The 16,621-nt window shown below is 35.2% G+C and overlaps 3 long non-coding RNA genes across 4 annotated transcripts; 1 reads left to right on the top strand and 2 right to left on the bottom strand.

Annotated features, from left to right (window-relative positions):
• Window positions 1-972: 972 nt before the first annotated feature.
• On the bottom strand, window positions 973-10,896 carry LOC130223090 (uncharacterized). Of its 2 annotated transcripts, none has more exons than XR_008836574.1 (4): window positions 10,667-10,896; window positions 9,990-10,079; window positions 2,984-3,053; window positions 973-2,138 (listed from the first exon to the last, which is right to left on the bottom strand). It is a non-coding gene; the product is annotated as an uncharacterized LOC130223090 (long non-coding RNA). The 2 variants fall into 2 exon arrangements; XR_008836573.1 differs by having other exon boundaries at window positions 9,990-10,086; window positions 10,667-10,895.
• On the top strand, window positions 3,133-6,415 carry LOC130223091 (uncharacterized). The gene is made up of 3 exons (XR_008836575.1): window positions 3,133-3,490; window positions 4,197-4,261; window positions 5,937-6,415. It is a non-coding gene; the product is annotated as an uncharacterized LOC130223091 (long non-coding RNA).
• A 2,451-nt stretch (window positions 10,897-13,347) lies between the features above and the next one.
• Window positions 13,348-16,310, bottom strand: LOC130223092 (uncharacterized). Its single transcript, XR_008836576.1, has 2 exons — window positions 16,203-16,310; window positions 13,348-13,593 (listed from the first exon to the last, which is right to left on the bottom strand). It is a non-coding gene; the product is annotated as an uncharacterized LOC130223092 (long non-coding RNA).
• Window positions 16,311-16,621: the final 311 nt, after the last annotated feature.

The following is a 16,621-nucleotide window of genomic DNA, read 5'->3' as shown; positions in this document are numbered from 1 at the left end:
ATGTAATGCAGCTTGTTGGCTTTAACATAAGCTATGATGTAACTTGAACACAAGACTCCAAAGTGTTAAACGAACTCTTATCTCACGCATCACAGAGGATGTGAAGATGTTTTATATTTTGATGTTTAAATGTTTAGTTCAGCTTCAACACTGATAATAATTTAACATGAGCAACAGCAGGACTTGAACTCAGGACTCTGTGATAAACACACAACACTTTTATCAGCTGAGCCACTGAGTCTGACACATTCTGCTGTTTTTCTGTCTCAGTTTTATCCTGAGATTTTGTTGTAATAAACTATAATGTGAAAATGCAGGATTGTAAATCAGACTTTGATGATCTGCAGACGAGCGATCATCCACTGAGCCACAGACATTTCTATGAGCTATTTATTTATTATTGTTAGTAAGTCTAGTTTAGCTAACACTGATAATAATTCAGCATCAGCAATATTGAGAGCTGAACTCTGGTCTTGTTGACTTTCCTGCTGCGCCACTGAGATTGAGGCTCTCAGATGTTTTAGACTCTGGTTTAAGTTTGGTCATGAGACTACATTGAAGAGCAGCTGAAAGACTGATTAAACACATGAATAACAGGAACACACGAGAGCAGATCAGTGTGTTGATGAGCGCCACCTTGTGGACAATAAGTCTATCTGCATTCATACATGAAAACATCATCAAGACTTTTAAAAACAGCTGTGTGATCCTGATCCTGCTGAGCCGCTCTCCTGAGTTTAGCTGCAACCCTGATTAAAAACAGCAGCAGCAGCTAATCAAGGCCTTCAGCATCACTAGAAGCTCCAGACTGATGTGCTGCATTGTTTATGACACAGATAATATTAATTATATATTTACTTTAAAATCATGTCAGTGAATAATGAACTGCTTAATTATTGACTTTGGTATTAATTATTATTTACACATGTATGTGTTATCATTTTGAGTTTGATAATATATTTTATTGACCATTTTTATGATGCTGTATAACTCAGATCTCTTGTTTTACTACATGGAATAATGTTTTCTTGCCACATCAGTTTAGTCTCTCAAATCAAAGCTGAACTGAACCACTGTCCTAAGAGTCATTAAAATAAACACATCAGCAGTCCAGTCAGGGGCCTGTAGTGTGAAGCTGGATTAGCAGGTTAGACGGTTCACTTTCAGTTTAGTTTGCACAAGTTCTGGGTTTTATGTAGGGCTGCAGGATATTGGGAAAAACTGACATTGCGATATTTAGTTTTTCTGCGATATATACTGCAATAGGAATATAATTTCACAATATGAATAATAATTTGAATTTGGAGAAATGTTGATTGTGATGATTTTATCGAGAGTGAATCTGCATAAAATATAATAAACATACAACAAGCATAAATTAATAAAATAGAAGAAATATACAAATGATATAAACAGTGCTTTATGGCTTTCTGGAGAGTCTAACAGTACTGAGGGACAGAAATTAAAAGATCAAATGTAAAATATCACTTTATAAGGTGAAAACCTTTCATTAAAGTGGTCCTCAAACTGTTTAACAACATCTCGTCTGGTCTTAGAAACATTTTGAAACACTTTTCTGATACACTTCAAATGTTGACTACTTTAGTCTTCACTGTAGAAATAATTCAATGCAATTATTCTTTGTTGAAGCTACACATTTGATCATTTCTAGAGCCCAAATGGTTTAAATTCACTTGAAATCTTACATTGTCTAATGCAGGCCTGAAAAATCTTTCACTCAGTGAGGGTTAAACTGTTCTGAACTGAACTCTGTTCTCTGGTTAATCACAATCCTGACTCAACATAGAAGATCCTGTGATGTGACTATTGCAGATTTGCAGATTGTGATATCGATGCTGAAACAATATAGATTTAAGTAACATGAAGGCAGCTGGACTTCAATCACTCTTTATTGTCATGATATCAGGGAGCAGCCGAGATGAGCTGAGCTCCGTTATGGAACCTAAAACCAAGAATTGGTGCAAACTAAACTAAAACTGAACTGGCTAGCCACTAATCTGGCTTTACGGTACAGACTTCCCATCTCTAAAATGAGTGAATGCTGTGGTGTGTTTGAGAACGGGACGGGTGTCTCCCCTGAGCACTAGAACTGTGTCCAGACGGGCTTCTGCTTTTGCCTGCAAAAAAAAAAAACAAAGCAAAAAGTGCATTAATTAAGTAAAAATTGCTCCACCGTCTATTCACCAGATGTTTAGGTTCACATTATTCTCTTTCTGGAGGACTGACCCTCCAATAAATCCAATAAAGGGTTCATTCTGCTGTGGGGACCTCTGATGAATAAAGGGACTAAGCCGAAGGAAAATGAATAAATAAATATAAAATTTCAATAATAATTATATAAAATATTTAATTTAAAAATAAACACAAATTAATCAGATGATTTAGATTAGTTTGGAAATAACCCACATGTTAATGTCATGCTTTCACATGCCGGGTAAAATAATTATGTAGCAGATAATAATAAATAAACAGTAAATAATCATATAGCAGTTCCTTTCATCCAAAACATTTTCAAAAGTGAGGAGAATAACCTATTCATCCTAATAAGGAGAAAAAATATGAGGGGCTGATATAAATGAAGAGTTAAGAGCTCACACAAGAGTCTGAGCGTTGCTCTTAAGTGTTGATAATGCCGTTTGTCACAGAAATAATAATAATAACCATGAGGGCAGCACAATTCTTTCTCAGATGTGAATCACATTTATTCTCAATGGGAACTGAGACTGCGATTCTCTCACACAATTCTCTCTTTTTGTTTCATGTTTTGCTCCAATTAAGTGTTCTTGTCCATGTACACTAACTATCAACATTTGAAGCTTTCATAGAGAAACACAGACATGTTACAATAGAGATTTATGATTGATTGCTGAATAAATAGTGGTGTGATTGTGACCAATAATGTGGTAATCCAAACTGACAGATTCGTTGAGAAATAAAGAAGAAATAATTGGTGCACACTCACCTGCAGCAGAGCAAAGCAGACAGCCACTTCTGCTTAAAGATCGATACACTTGATGACCACAAGAGGAACCCTGCAGATACAATGAGTGATAGAATGTTTGTTTGTTTATTTAATTACTTATTAAGAAAAAAAAGGTTAATCACTAAACACATTGAGTCATATGCAGGAGGGCCTATTCAAGCTAGATATTTAATGACAGTCGATAACAGGAAGTTATTTTCAGTCTGTCCTGTAGAAAGTGTGCAGTTCTTCTTCCGCTCCGCTAGAGGCGCAAGAGACCTCACGTTCAGCACGAGACTCACCTTTGGCTCTGTAAACAACACGACGCTTGACCACAGTCAAAACAAAGCTTTCTGACCGTTTTGAAGATATAAAAGTAAATTTACTGCAGGTGACAGTCAGTGAGAGCCTTTAAATGTCATTTATCAGCACACATTTCAGCCCTTCAGGCAAAAACAGGCGACTATCCCCGGATGAAGTGCAGGAATGCTGGACACTCCATCACCTGTAAGTAACTCTACACTTCTGTCGTTAAAAGATTATATAGCAATGCTTAATTTGCATTTAATCGTTAATTGCGTTTGTATTGAGGTGATTCCTGTAAAGTTTATCATGTAGAATAATAATATTAAGCAGTAGTGCTGTTTGTTTTTGTATGCAGTCTAATGAATTCATGTTTTCATCTGCATGACAGCATCATTACATCTTTATTTTTTAAGCTTCCGGTTATGATTCATCCAGAATTAATGATTTGTGTGTCCAGTTTCATGTTTTAAACTTTAATATATATAATGATACATGTTTATATTGTACACTTTTCCACATCTACGCAACTGCATTGGCTAAAATTAAACTAAGCACTGTAAACTAGTTACCATTTGATTGTGTTGTGGCAATACTCTCTTCTTCCTGTAAATCATATAAATGGTACTAAAAAACTAAATATAGAAGTAAATATTTATATAGATATAAAATTATGTAATGCATATAGCCTTGAATGCTTGACATGGATTTTACTGCATGAAAATAACCAAATAGACATGCAAGTAATGAAATAGATCTAAAATAATAATATAACTTTAAATCTAATAGTAATGATATGCAATATAAAAATAAAGAGATTTTTAGTTTTATTTATTGATTCATGTATTCCATCCTAACTTTAAATATATGGTGGAATAATGTATTTATTAATGTTTGTTTTATCTTGCAGAGTTTGTGTTTGGACACATGGACAGACGGTCGCTGTAATTAAGCTCATCTGCTCATCATGCTAAGGTAATTTGTCTGTACTTTTCTCTTATTTTTTCTTTTTTATTAAAAGGCCTGTAGACTTAATGAATGTGTGTTGTAGGACAAATATAGATAATAACTTTCTCAACCTCATGTCATTCTTATTGGAACATGGAAAAATATTTAGCATCAAGTTATTTTATTTATTTATTTTTGATTTCTCTGTCATTCAGGCTTATAAAGACATACCGGTGAACAGCTCTTTTCAGTAGCTGTACGTTCATCTTTTCACATATTCATTAATATAATTTACTCTTCTGCTCTTTTTACATTGTAGCAATTGAAACATTTGTATTTGTCAGGATGGTTGCTATTTTATTATATATTTTATTGTTATTTATTCCCGTCATTTAGTATTGAATTTATCTATAGTGAGAGTAATTTGTCAGTTGTCATTTTTTACTCTTTTAAATTCTGAAAATGTCTTTAAATAATATTTAAGTACTTTAATAATAATATTTTAATAATTTAAAGTCGTTCAACTAATTGTAATTATTTTTAGACCCTTAAAAGATTATGTAGCGATGCTTAATTTGCATTTAATCGCTAATGGCGTTTGTATTGAGGTGATTCCTGTAAAGTTTATCATGTAGAATAATAATATTAAGCAGTAGTGCTGTTTGTTTTTGTATGCAGTCTAATGAATTCATGTTTTCATCTGCATGACAGCATCATTACATCTTTAATTTTTAAGCTTCCGGTTATGATTCATCCAGAATTAATGATTTGTGTGTCCAGTTTCATATTTTAAACTTTAATATATATAATGATACATGTTTATATTGTACACTTTTCCTCATCAACGCAACTGCATTGGCTAAAATTAAACTAAGCACTATAAACTAGTTACCATTTGATTGTGTTGTGGCAATACTCTCTTCTTCCTGTAAATCATATAAATGGTACTAAAAAACTAAATATAGAAATAAATATTTATATAGATATAAAATCATGTAATGCATATAGCCTTGAATGCTTGACATGGATTTTACTGCATGAAAATAACCAAATAGACATGCAAGTAATGAAATAGATCTAAAATAATAACATAACCTTCTATATAATGCTATTTATTCCCATGATTCAGTATAGAACTTTTAACAGTCTATAGTGAGATTAATTTGTCAGTTGTCATGTTTTACACTTTTAAATTCTGAATATGTTTTTAAGTAATTTTAAGTATTTAAGTATTATAATAATAATATTTTAATAAAGTCGTTCAATTAACTGTAATTATTTCAGACCCTTTATTTGTAATTACATAAAATAATTGAACAGGTTTAAAATGAAAATATGTAGTTTTACTTTAAACATGAATGTTTTATCCAATTTTCACTTATTTTTTTTTTATAAACCTGTGGAGGAGTTGTATCTTTAAATAAAACAAACGAACAGTTGTTAGTATGAGAAACTGGTGGTCTAGTGGTCAGAGCTCTCGGTTAGAGATCCAAGCCTGACATAGCAGACCAGGGTTCAAATCACCACGCTGATAGTAGTTTGAGGAATTTTTGCAAAAAAAAGAGGTTTTTCCAAAAAAAAAAAAAGCTTTTCTCTATTTCTTTTTTTGCTCCGCCTTCTCTTCTCTTTGCTCCGCCTCTCTCTCCTTGTCCTGCCTCTCTCTCTCCTTGTACTGCCCTTCTCTCCTTGTCCCGCCTCTCAGTTCAGCCTACTTCACTGTCTTACCGCTTCAGGTGTGTCCGAGCCGTCACTGTTTTGTCTTACTGCCCCAGGATTGTCCGTGCTTTTGCCTTACCGCATCAGGTATGTTTGTAATCTGGTCCGTGTTTCACCATGTGCTCGTGAGCCTTTGGTTTCCGCCTTCTTCTCCGCCCTCCGTTCTGTTATACCGCCCCAGGTATTTTCTTTGGTGTACTCCACACACCTGAGGTGGGTTTCGTACCCACAACTCTCCGTAACCTTGTCCGCAACCAACGGGTATAGCCAGTAGTGCCATTCTGGCTTTCACATTGACACCTGCTTTTTGGCTCATTTTGTTTTGTTTAATGATGGCAATTTAACCAAAGCAATAGTGAGGTTTGAACTCGGGTCTCCAAGATGAAAGCCTAGTGCTTTATCTCCTGAGCCACTGAAGCTCTGGAGTTTGAATCTTCTTTTTCAGTTAATTTAGTGATACATTATTCTGAGTTTGAATCAAAAAGAAAGAAGATAGTAACTGCGGGATTTGAACCCATACTGTTAAGTGCAATAACTGAATATTCTCCCACTGAGCCACAGGCTTAGTGATGTTTTTAGTCGTTCTTTTTGCAGTTTTATCAGCTGTTTAGGAATTTTATAAAAGTAATAATGGGATTTGAACCCGGGTCTCCAAGATGAAAGCTCAGTGGTCTTAACACTAAGCCATTGAATCTGAAGTCTTGCTGTGCTTCTGGAGCTGGTTTTGATCAAAAATTTGTTTATGTGACAAAAGAGTTTAGTTTTCAGATTTAAACAATGGCAATAGTGGGATTAGAACCCGGATCTTCAAGATGAAAACTCAAAGATTTAACTAATGGGCCATTGTATCTGTGAGTTCAGGAAGCTTTTGGACAGTGTTTTGATGAAAGCTTTAGTTTATATGACTAAAATTTTTTACTTTACAGAGTTAAACATTTGCAATAGTGGGATTTGTACCCAGGTCTAAACGACTAAACCTCAAATATTTTACCACTAGGCCATTGAAGCTGTGGACTAAAGCTGTTTTGAACATGATTTTATTAAAAATGTAATTTGTAAGGCCAAAAATGTTTAGTTTACAGAGTTAAATAAAATGGGATTTGAACACAGGTCTCTAAGAAGAAAAATCAAAGTTTTACCACTAAACTATTAAATCTGTTGGCTTTATATGGTTTTGGTCAGGGTTTTGTTGAAAACTTTAATTTATTTTACCAAAATTGTTCTTTTGTTAAACACTTGAATCAGTGGGAATTGAACTGGGGTCTCCAAGTTGAAAGGATAAAGATTTTACCACTGAGCCATTGAATTGAAGGGTTTGATGATGTTTTGTTCAGGGTTTTGTTGAAAGCTTTAATTTATTTCGTTAAAAAAGTGTTAGTTTATAGGGTTAAACACTTGCTTCAGTGGGATTTGAACATGGGTCTCCAAGTTGAAAGCTCAAAGATTTTATCACTGAGCCACTAAGTCTCAGATTTGCTTTATGTTTTGGACTTCTCTTTTATAGACAGCTTTCAGAAACAGCATTTACAGGTTTATAAAACTAACAACAAATGCTCATTCAAAACTGCTTTTGGCTTCACAGCTTCAGTAGCCCAAGTATTAACACATCAAGCTTTAAATCTTTGAGACCAGGGTTCAAACCCCACTCTTGCAGAGCTATTGAGTCAGAGACTTGTTTAGGACACGGTTTTGTTTTATTTGTGTGTGTTTTATATAGTTTAGCAAAGTTTGTCAAATATTTTGTTATTTATTACATGTTTGCAATAGTGAGATTTGAACCCAGGTATTCTTTATTACAGTTCAACACTCTAACCACTGAGCCACAGATTTCCAAACAGTACATTTGCTGGAACTTATATTTCAACCTGATTTTACTACTATCCTGTTAAAACATCAACTGAAGTGGGATTTGAACCCACAAATCCATCATCAGAGACTATGTGTTTAACCACTTGTGCCACTGTGACTCCCATACACATATCTGGTGTTTTAGATATCATGTTGGATTTTTTTTATCTGTTTATTAAAATGAAAAGGGGGATGAGATCCAACAACTCCATGATTAACAAGCATGTGTTTAACAGCTTACACAACTGTGACTTATTTGCTCAGATCTGGTGTTTCAGACACTTAGGGTTAGGGTTAACCCATTTATAACAATTAAAAGTGGGATTTGAACCCATTAACAAAGAACAAGTGTTTAACCACATGCACCACTGTGAGTTCCACAGTGAAAGCTGGTGTTTCTGACATTCTGTTGGATTTAAGAACATCTATTTATCCTGTCATTTGCCTTGAAGCTTCTTGTTTGCTGAAAGTCCTTAATTACCCCTCTCAGATGTTTCTAATCAGGTTGCAGGTGAACTGGAAAGTGGCTCTTCAGGATCAGGATTTTCCTAAAGGAAAGCTCTTTGTGTTTCAGTCTTCATGTGTTGATGCAGATCCACTGATTGTCCACAAGAGGGAACTGAAACACTGATTTCATTTTAGATTTGATAAGTATTTTAAAGCTTGTTTGGAGTGGTGCAACACAAAACAATATTACTATTGAAAATGTTTAAAAATGACTGTATATATATTTTATTTTAACATCTTTGTTTTCTGTGGGGTTCTTCAATGGCACATCATCCAGTTTAATAACTTACCAAAGGAGGGTCTCAGTTTTAAAAGACTGAACTGAACTAAAATGAAAAGCTGGTAGATCAGATCAGTGTTTCAGTTCCCTCTTGTGGACAATCAGTGGATCTGCATCAACACATGAAGACTGAAACACAAAGAGCTTTCCTTTAGGAAAATCCTGATCCTGAAGAGCCACTTTCCAGTTCACCTGCAACCTGATTAGAAACACCTGAGAGTCCAAACTCTTGATAGTCCTGGGTTTAAATCTCATTTTAAAATGTGATAAATAGATGTTCTTAAATCCAATAAATTGTCTGAAACATCTGCACTGAGTGTGAAAGTCTAAGTGGCACATGTGCTTATCTATTGTTCAGTGTTAATGAATTCATGGGTTCAAATCCCAATAAGTGTCTAAAACACAAAGCTTAACATGAAAGTCACAGTGGTGCATGCTGTTAATCACATGTTCTCTGATAATGGAGTCACGGGTCGAATTCTGCTGTTGGATAAACACAAATAAATCCAACAAAGTGTCTAAAACACAGAACAAAGTTGTGAAAGCCTCAGTGGTTATACACGTGCTCTCATGATGGAGTTGTGGGCTCAAATCCCACTTTGGTTGACGTTTAATCAGGATATTAGTAAAATCTGGTTGAAATTTAAGTTCTAGCAGGTGTTAAATCAGGAGATCTGTGGCTCAGTGGTAAAAGCGTTGTGTTTTAATAAAGAAGACCTGAGTTCAAATCTCACTATTGCAAACATGAAATAAATAACATATTTGACAAACTTTGCTGAACTCCTCATTCAAATGTAAGTGCCACAGTGGTGCTATTGGATGAACACATGATCTCTGTGTGGAAGGCTGTTGTACAGACTTGGGTTCAAACCCAGCTCTGCTCTATTATTGCACAGAGAGCAGTGAAATAATAGTCAAATATGAGTTCCAGCATGTGATTTATCATGAGAAATGTGGCTCAGTGGTAGAGCACTGTGCTATCATCAAAGAGATCTGGGTTCAAACCCCACTCAAGCTTTAAATGTTTTCATGTTCACTTGAATAGTCAAATATAAGTTCCAGCACATCACTCTATATGTGATCTGTGGCTCAGTGGTAGAGCAATGCCTCATGGGTTAAGAGGTCGCTGGTTCAATCCCAGCCAGATCACTGCGATATGTGTGAATGTGGTGTGAAAGAAGGGGTGGGATGGGTCGGGTCCCACCCTGACCTACGGGGCCATGTACAGCAGGGGTTATGCTGCTTTTTACTACAAAATTAAATTTAGCTGTATGAAATTTTGGACCCTCGTCCCTTCTCCTCCCGTTTCGGTTACTATCATTTCCTTTCCAGAGGGACGACCCTCCAGAAAGAAAAGGATAGTAACCGATACACCAAACCTCAAACACAAGGTGCGGGTCTCACCTGTCCAGCAGCAGACGTCCGTCCTTACAGTCCATGGCTGTCAAGTGTCCCAGAGCTCCGTTTCTCTTGGCTGTACAGTCCAAACACAACCTTCATTCTGGAAACACACAAATAAAGACTTTACTACAAAAGCACATCTGAAACAGCAGAATTTATCAGAGTTCACCAACATTATCCTTCATCAACATAAGATGACATACAGTATAGTGTCTATTTGACAGGTACAATATTGAAGACTGCAGCTCTACAAAAGCGCAGTAATTGACTTTTAAACAAGGATAAGTGCAGATTTATGCTGCTTTATAATATAAATATCACAATATTCTCTCTCAAATAAACTATAAACATAAACTCTATCAGCGACATTAGCAAGAGACATGTAAACAATCAGATAATACTTCATTAAGCTGAGGAAAGCTTCAGTCATGCTTGTTTGTCAGACTCCACTGTTGAACATGTTGAAGATTAAAGACAGCATCAACATCAGCTCTGATTCTTACAGTGTTCACCTCATTTCATCCATCACAACAGAAATATCCATCAACTGACAGACGAGCTGTATTCATAACAGCAGAAACTATTAATCAACGCTCTTTATAAAGCGCAAAAGCTGTTTCTAGAGCCCGTGTCAGTCATTTTACAAGCAGAAAGAGAACTTTATAGGAACTGATACTTACAGGTGAGTCTCTTCAGTCGATTCCTGCACTTGATCGCAGATTCTGCTGCTTTAATCTGCTGTTGAGCTGGAATATGTGCTGTTTAAACACATTAAGAGTCTGTCGCTAAGCTGTCATCTGTAAATTATGTATTTAAAACAAACTGCAGGTGTTTTGTTTTGGTGACTGTCATCTGTCATCACACGCTTCTTCCTTGTTGTCAAACAAACACCTGAAGCTGTGAGTCAGACTGAAGCAGAAGCCGCTCGCGCCGCCTAGTGGAGCGGATGGAGAACTGCAGTTTACTGATTATCATTGTGCGCTCAAAGATGCTTCAGATTGGGTCATTAACTATATGTATTTAGTCTCACATCACATGCTTAAACATTTTCACACTAAAGCATTAAATTCTGTCTCACAAAAACAGAGCAAAACAATAATGTAGAGAGGGTGTTTGAACCCTCAATTCCACCACAGCCTCTTGTTCTAGTAAGGTGTGCTTATCTAGTGGAGCCACACTGACTTTCACACTTGCTGCTGCTGTTTGACAAACTTTGTTGCATGTAATGCAGCTCATGGGCTTTAATGGGACATGAGCATTGTAAAGCAATCTCTTTATCGCACACACCATAGAGGATGTGAAGATGTTTTATATTTTGATGTTTAAATGTTTAGTTCAGCTTCAACACTTATAATAATTTAACATGAGCAACAGCAGGACTTGAACTCTGTGATAAACACACAACACTTTTATCAGCTGAGCCACTGAGTCTGACACATTCTGCTGATTTTCTGTCTCAGTTTTATCCTGAGATTTGTTGTGATAAACAACAATGTGAAAATGCAGGTCATCCACTGAGCCACAGACATTTCTATAAGCTATTTCTTTATTATTGTTAGTAAGTCTAGTTTAGCTAACACTGATAATAATTCAGCATCAGCAATATTGAGAGCTGAACTCTGGTCTTGTTGACTTTCCTGCTGCGCCACTGAGATTGAGGCTTTCAGATGTTTTAGACTCAGGTTTAAGTTTGGTCATGAGACTACATTGAAGAGCAGCTGAAAGACTGATAAAACACATGAATAACAGGAACACACGAGAGCAGATCAGTGTGTTGATGAGCGTCACCTTGTGGACAATAGGTCTATCTGCATTCATACATAAAAACATCAGCAGGACTTTTAAAAACAGCTGTGTGATCCTGATCCTGCTGAGCCGCTCTCCTGAGTTTAGCTGCAACCCTGATTTTTTATTCAATAAGAGTGCCTGAACAATAACAGAAAGGCATTAATAACACATTAAATTACCCAAAAGACTGAAATAACAATCAATTTACAATCACAGTCTGTCCTTTCACATTAATAATTAAAACAATACACAAATATACATATTAATAAATACAATAATAAAAACAACTCAAATAAATGATGAATAAGCATCAGGGGATTTGAAGTTCTCTAAATATCGATCCTAAATCTTTTAATAAAGTATATAAATATCTTGCTTTTTGACTTTTCATCTCTCTGAATGTCTTATAATGTATCAGAAATTCTTCTTTATACTTCAGCCCTGATTAAAAACAGCAGCAGCAGCTAATCAAGGCCTTCAGCATCTTTAGAAACATCCAGACTGATGTGCTGCATTGTTTATGACACAGATAATAATTAAAACAACAATTTACTGTTGAACAACTGTTGAATTATTGATTTTTTTTGTATGAATTGTCATTTACACATGTATGTGTTATCATTTTGAGTTTGATAATATATTTTACTGACCATTTTTATGATGCTGTATAACTCAGATCTCTTGTTTTACTACATGGAATAATGTTTTCTTGCCACATCAGTTTAGTCTCTCAAATCAAAGCTGAACTGAACCACTGTCCTAAGAGTCATTAAAATAAACACATCAGCAGTCCAGTCAGGGGCCTGTAGTGTGAAGCTGGATTAGCTGGTTAGACGGTTAACTTTCAGTTTAGTTTGCACAAGTTCTGGGTTTTATGTAGGGCTGCAGGATATTGGGAAAAACTGACATTGCGATATTTAGTTTTTCTGCGATATATACTGCAATAGGAATATAATTTCACAATATGAATAATAATTTGAATTTGGACAAATGTTGATTGTGATGATTTTATCGAGAGTGAATCTGCATAAAATATAATAAACATACAACAAGCATAAATTAATAAAATAGAAGAAATATACAAATGATATAAACAGTGCTTTATGACTTTCTGGAGAGTCTAACAGTACTGAGGGACAGAAATTAAAAGATCAAATGTAAAATATCACTTTATAAGGTGAAAACCTTTCATTAAAGTGGTCCTCAAACTGTTTAACAACATCTCGTCTGGTTTTAGGAACATTTTGAAACACTTTTCTGATACACTTCAAATGTTGACTACTTTAGTCTTCACTGTAGAAATAATTCAATGCAATTATTCTTTGTTGAAGCTACACATTTGATCATTTCTAGCGCCCAAATGGTTTAAATTCACTTGAAATCTTACATTGTCTAATGCAGGCCTGAAAAATCTTTCACTCAGTGAGGGTTAAACTGTTCTGAACTGAACTCTGTTCTCTGGTTAATCACAATCCCGACTCAACATAGAAGATCCTGTGATGTGACTATTGCAGATTTGCAGATTGTGATATCGATGCTGAAACAATATAGATTTAAGTAACATGAAGGCAGCTGGACTTCAATCACTCTTTATTGTCATGATATCAGGGAGCAGCCGAGATGAGCTGAGCTCCTTTATGGAACCTAAAACCAAGAATTAGTGCAAACTAAACTAAAACTGAACTGGCTAGCCACTAATCTGGCTTTACGGTACAGACTTCCCATCTCTACAATGAGTGAATGCTGTGGTGTGTTTGAGAACGGGACGGGTGTCTCCCCTGAGCACTAGAACTGTGTCCAGACGGGCTTCTGCTTTTGCCTGCAAAAAAAAAACAAAAAAACAAAAAGTGCATTAATTAAGTAAATATTGCTCCACCGTCTATTCACCAGATGTTTAGGTTCACATTATTCTCTTTCTGGAGGACTGACCCTCCAATAAATCCAATAAAGGGTTCATTCTGCTGTGGCGACCTCTGATGAATAAAGGGACTAAGCCGAAGGAAAATGAATAAATAAATATAAAATTTCAATAATAATTATATAAAATATTTAATTTAAAAATAAACACAAATTAATCAGATGATTTAGATTAGTTTGGAAATAACCCACATGTCAATGTCATGCTTTCACATGCCGGGTAAAATAATTATGTAGCAGATAATAATAAATAAACAGTAAATAATCATATAGCAGTTCCTTTCATCCAAAACATTTTCAAAAGTGAGGAGAATAACCTATTCATCCTAATAAGGAGAAAAAATATGAGGGGCTGATATAAATGAAGAGTTAAGAGCTCACACAAGAGTCTGAGCGTTGCTCTTAAGTGTTGATAATGCCGTTTGTCACAGAAATAATAATAATAACCATGAGGGCAGCACCATTCTTTCTCAGATGTGAATCACATTTATTCTCAATGGGAACTGAGACTGCGATTCTCTCACACAATTCTCTCTTTTTGATTCATTTTTTGCTCCAATTAAGTGTTCTTGTCGATGTGCACTAACTATCAACATTTTAAGCTTTCATAGAGAAAAACAGACATGTTACAATAGAGATTTATGATTGATTGCTGAATAAATAGTGGTGTGACTGTGACCAATAATGTGGTAATCCAGCATGACCTGGACATTAATCATCATCATTCAGGCCTGTAGCCGGTCTGGTTAAAAGGGTGGTTCTTCTTTCTCAGAAAGTGGACCTTTTGCAGTTATTCGCCTTATGTTCTATTTAATTATGAGGTTAAAATATTGCATTTTAATGACATTTTAAACACTATTTTTAGCTGGATTAGCTTGTCGGATGGTCATCATAACCACACTTTTTCATGTACCAAAAACATTTGTTAAATATATAAAATAAAGAAATATGAAAATAATACTTATTTTAAACACAAATTTGTTACATCATATATCATTAGAAAAAAAAGAGTTGAAGTTAAAGTTTTTGTAAAAGAAAAGTATGTTTTGAAAGTTCATGGAAAACAAAAATAGCCTAAATAGTATACAAATGAACTTTAATAAGGGCTGATTTTGGTGCTTCAAACCTTTTTATAGTTTTTTTTTCTTTCAAGAATAAGATCCAAGATTCAGAATAAAAGCTGGGCTACGTGTAGTGAAAGAAGACTTCACTTTTGTCATATTGTATGTTTTCCTGCACAGATGGATGTTGGGCTCACGAAAAATAATAGTTTGCATTAAATGGAGGCCTTCTTTGATGGGTTATTTTCACAATTTATGATGGCATAGCGGTAAAAATAAGACAAATGAGCTCGTGTATGGGACACTCGAACACCCCCTGGCTACAGGCCTGTTGTTTCAATGAGATCTCATCCAGACAGTGATTTTATTTTTAGATGTTTTTGTGTGATAAATATTATATATGTGTGAAATAATAATGTAACAATATTATCTATCACCTCTGCTGAAAAATCATATGTTGATAAGGTTTAGGTTTTGTTGCTGGTTTAAGCTAGTCAGGACCAGCACAAAAAAATCTACATTACCTTACTTCCTATCTAACTTATCTTCCACTAACATCAACAGCAGGTGAGCTTCAGTTCCCTCTTGTGGTCTTTGAGTTTATCCATTACGACTTCACTTCAACTAACCTGTGTTTGACTATGGCTGACTCTTGCATATAGACTACACTTACACTGATACTTACATTGGTGACCTTTAAAACAAACACACGTCATAGACATTTTAACTCAAGTCTAAGCATTTTTATATTACATTTTATAGACAATAAAACTATTAAATAATAAAATAAACGAAATTAATTAATAATAATATTATTAAACAAAACAATGTTCAATAAAAACATTATTAAACTTTTAAATATCATCTGTTCAACAGAATTTACAGAAATAATAATGTGTGTGAATGATGTTCTTCTTGAAAAGCTGCTTTGCAAACAGACAGAAGTGCTCAAAACACCACATGCTGGTGACAACAGTGTTCAACACTTCTCTCTCTATTTATTTTAGCAGATGAGCCCCAGTCAAGATTATTGCTACAACATTTTGCCGCTTTGAGTCAATCGAAAACAATGAAAGAAGTTATTTATTTACCTTCATTTCGCGGTGTCATGTCATTTGACATCAAAAACAAAACAACAAAAATAAATAAACAAACCAAACAAAACAATGTTTATGTGGGTACAAAAAAGTCAATCACAACACTCCAACAATAATCAAACCACCCAAAAGCAGTGTTGAAGATCTTGTATCTCGTGTTGTTTGTTTGTGTTTGTCCAGATGACTCTCTAAACACTGGCCATTTAGCGACCTCCATTACCCCAGTTCCTCTGAGAGCTCATTACTGAACCAATATTTTACCGATAGTTTCTACGTTTATCTTATAATTCAGATGCTCGAAAAACTGACAGATTCGTTCAGAAATAAAGAAGAAATAATTGGTGCACACTCACCTGCAGCAGAGCAAAGCAGACAGCCACTTCTGCTTGAAGATCGATACACTTGATGACCACAAGAGGGACCCTGCAGATACAATGAGTGATAGAATATTTGTTTATTTATTTAATTACTTACTTAGAAAAAATGTAATCACTAAACCCATTCAGTCATATGCAGGAGGGCCTATTCAAGCTAGATATTTAATGACAGTCGATAACTGGAAGTCATTTTCCGTCTGTCCTGTAGAAAGTGTGCTGTTCTTCTTCCGCTCCGCTAGAGGCGCAAGAGACCTCACGTTCCGCACGAGACTCACCTTTGGCTCTGTAAACAACACGACGCTTGACCACAGTCAAAACAAAGCTTTCTGACCGTTTTGAAGATATAAAAATAAATTTACTGCAGGTGACAGTCAGTGAGAGCCTTTAAATGCCAC

The sequence above is a fragment of the Danio aesculapii genome, chromosome 4 (genome assembly GCF_903798145.1).
Source record: "Danio aesculapii chromosome 4, fDanAes4.1, whole genome shotgun sequence".
In the NCBI taxonomy this organism is placed as follows: domain Eukaryota; kingdom Metazoa; phylum Chordata; class Actinopteri; order Cypriniformes; family Danionidae; genus Danio; species Danio aesculapii.
This window is presented reverse-complemented; position numbering and strand designations above follow the sequence as displayed.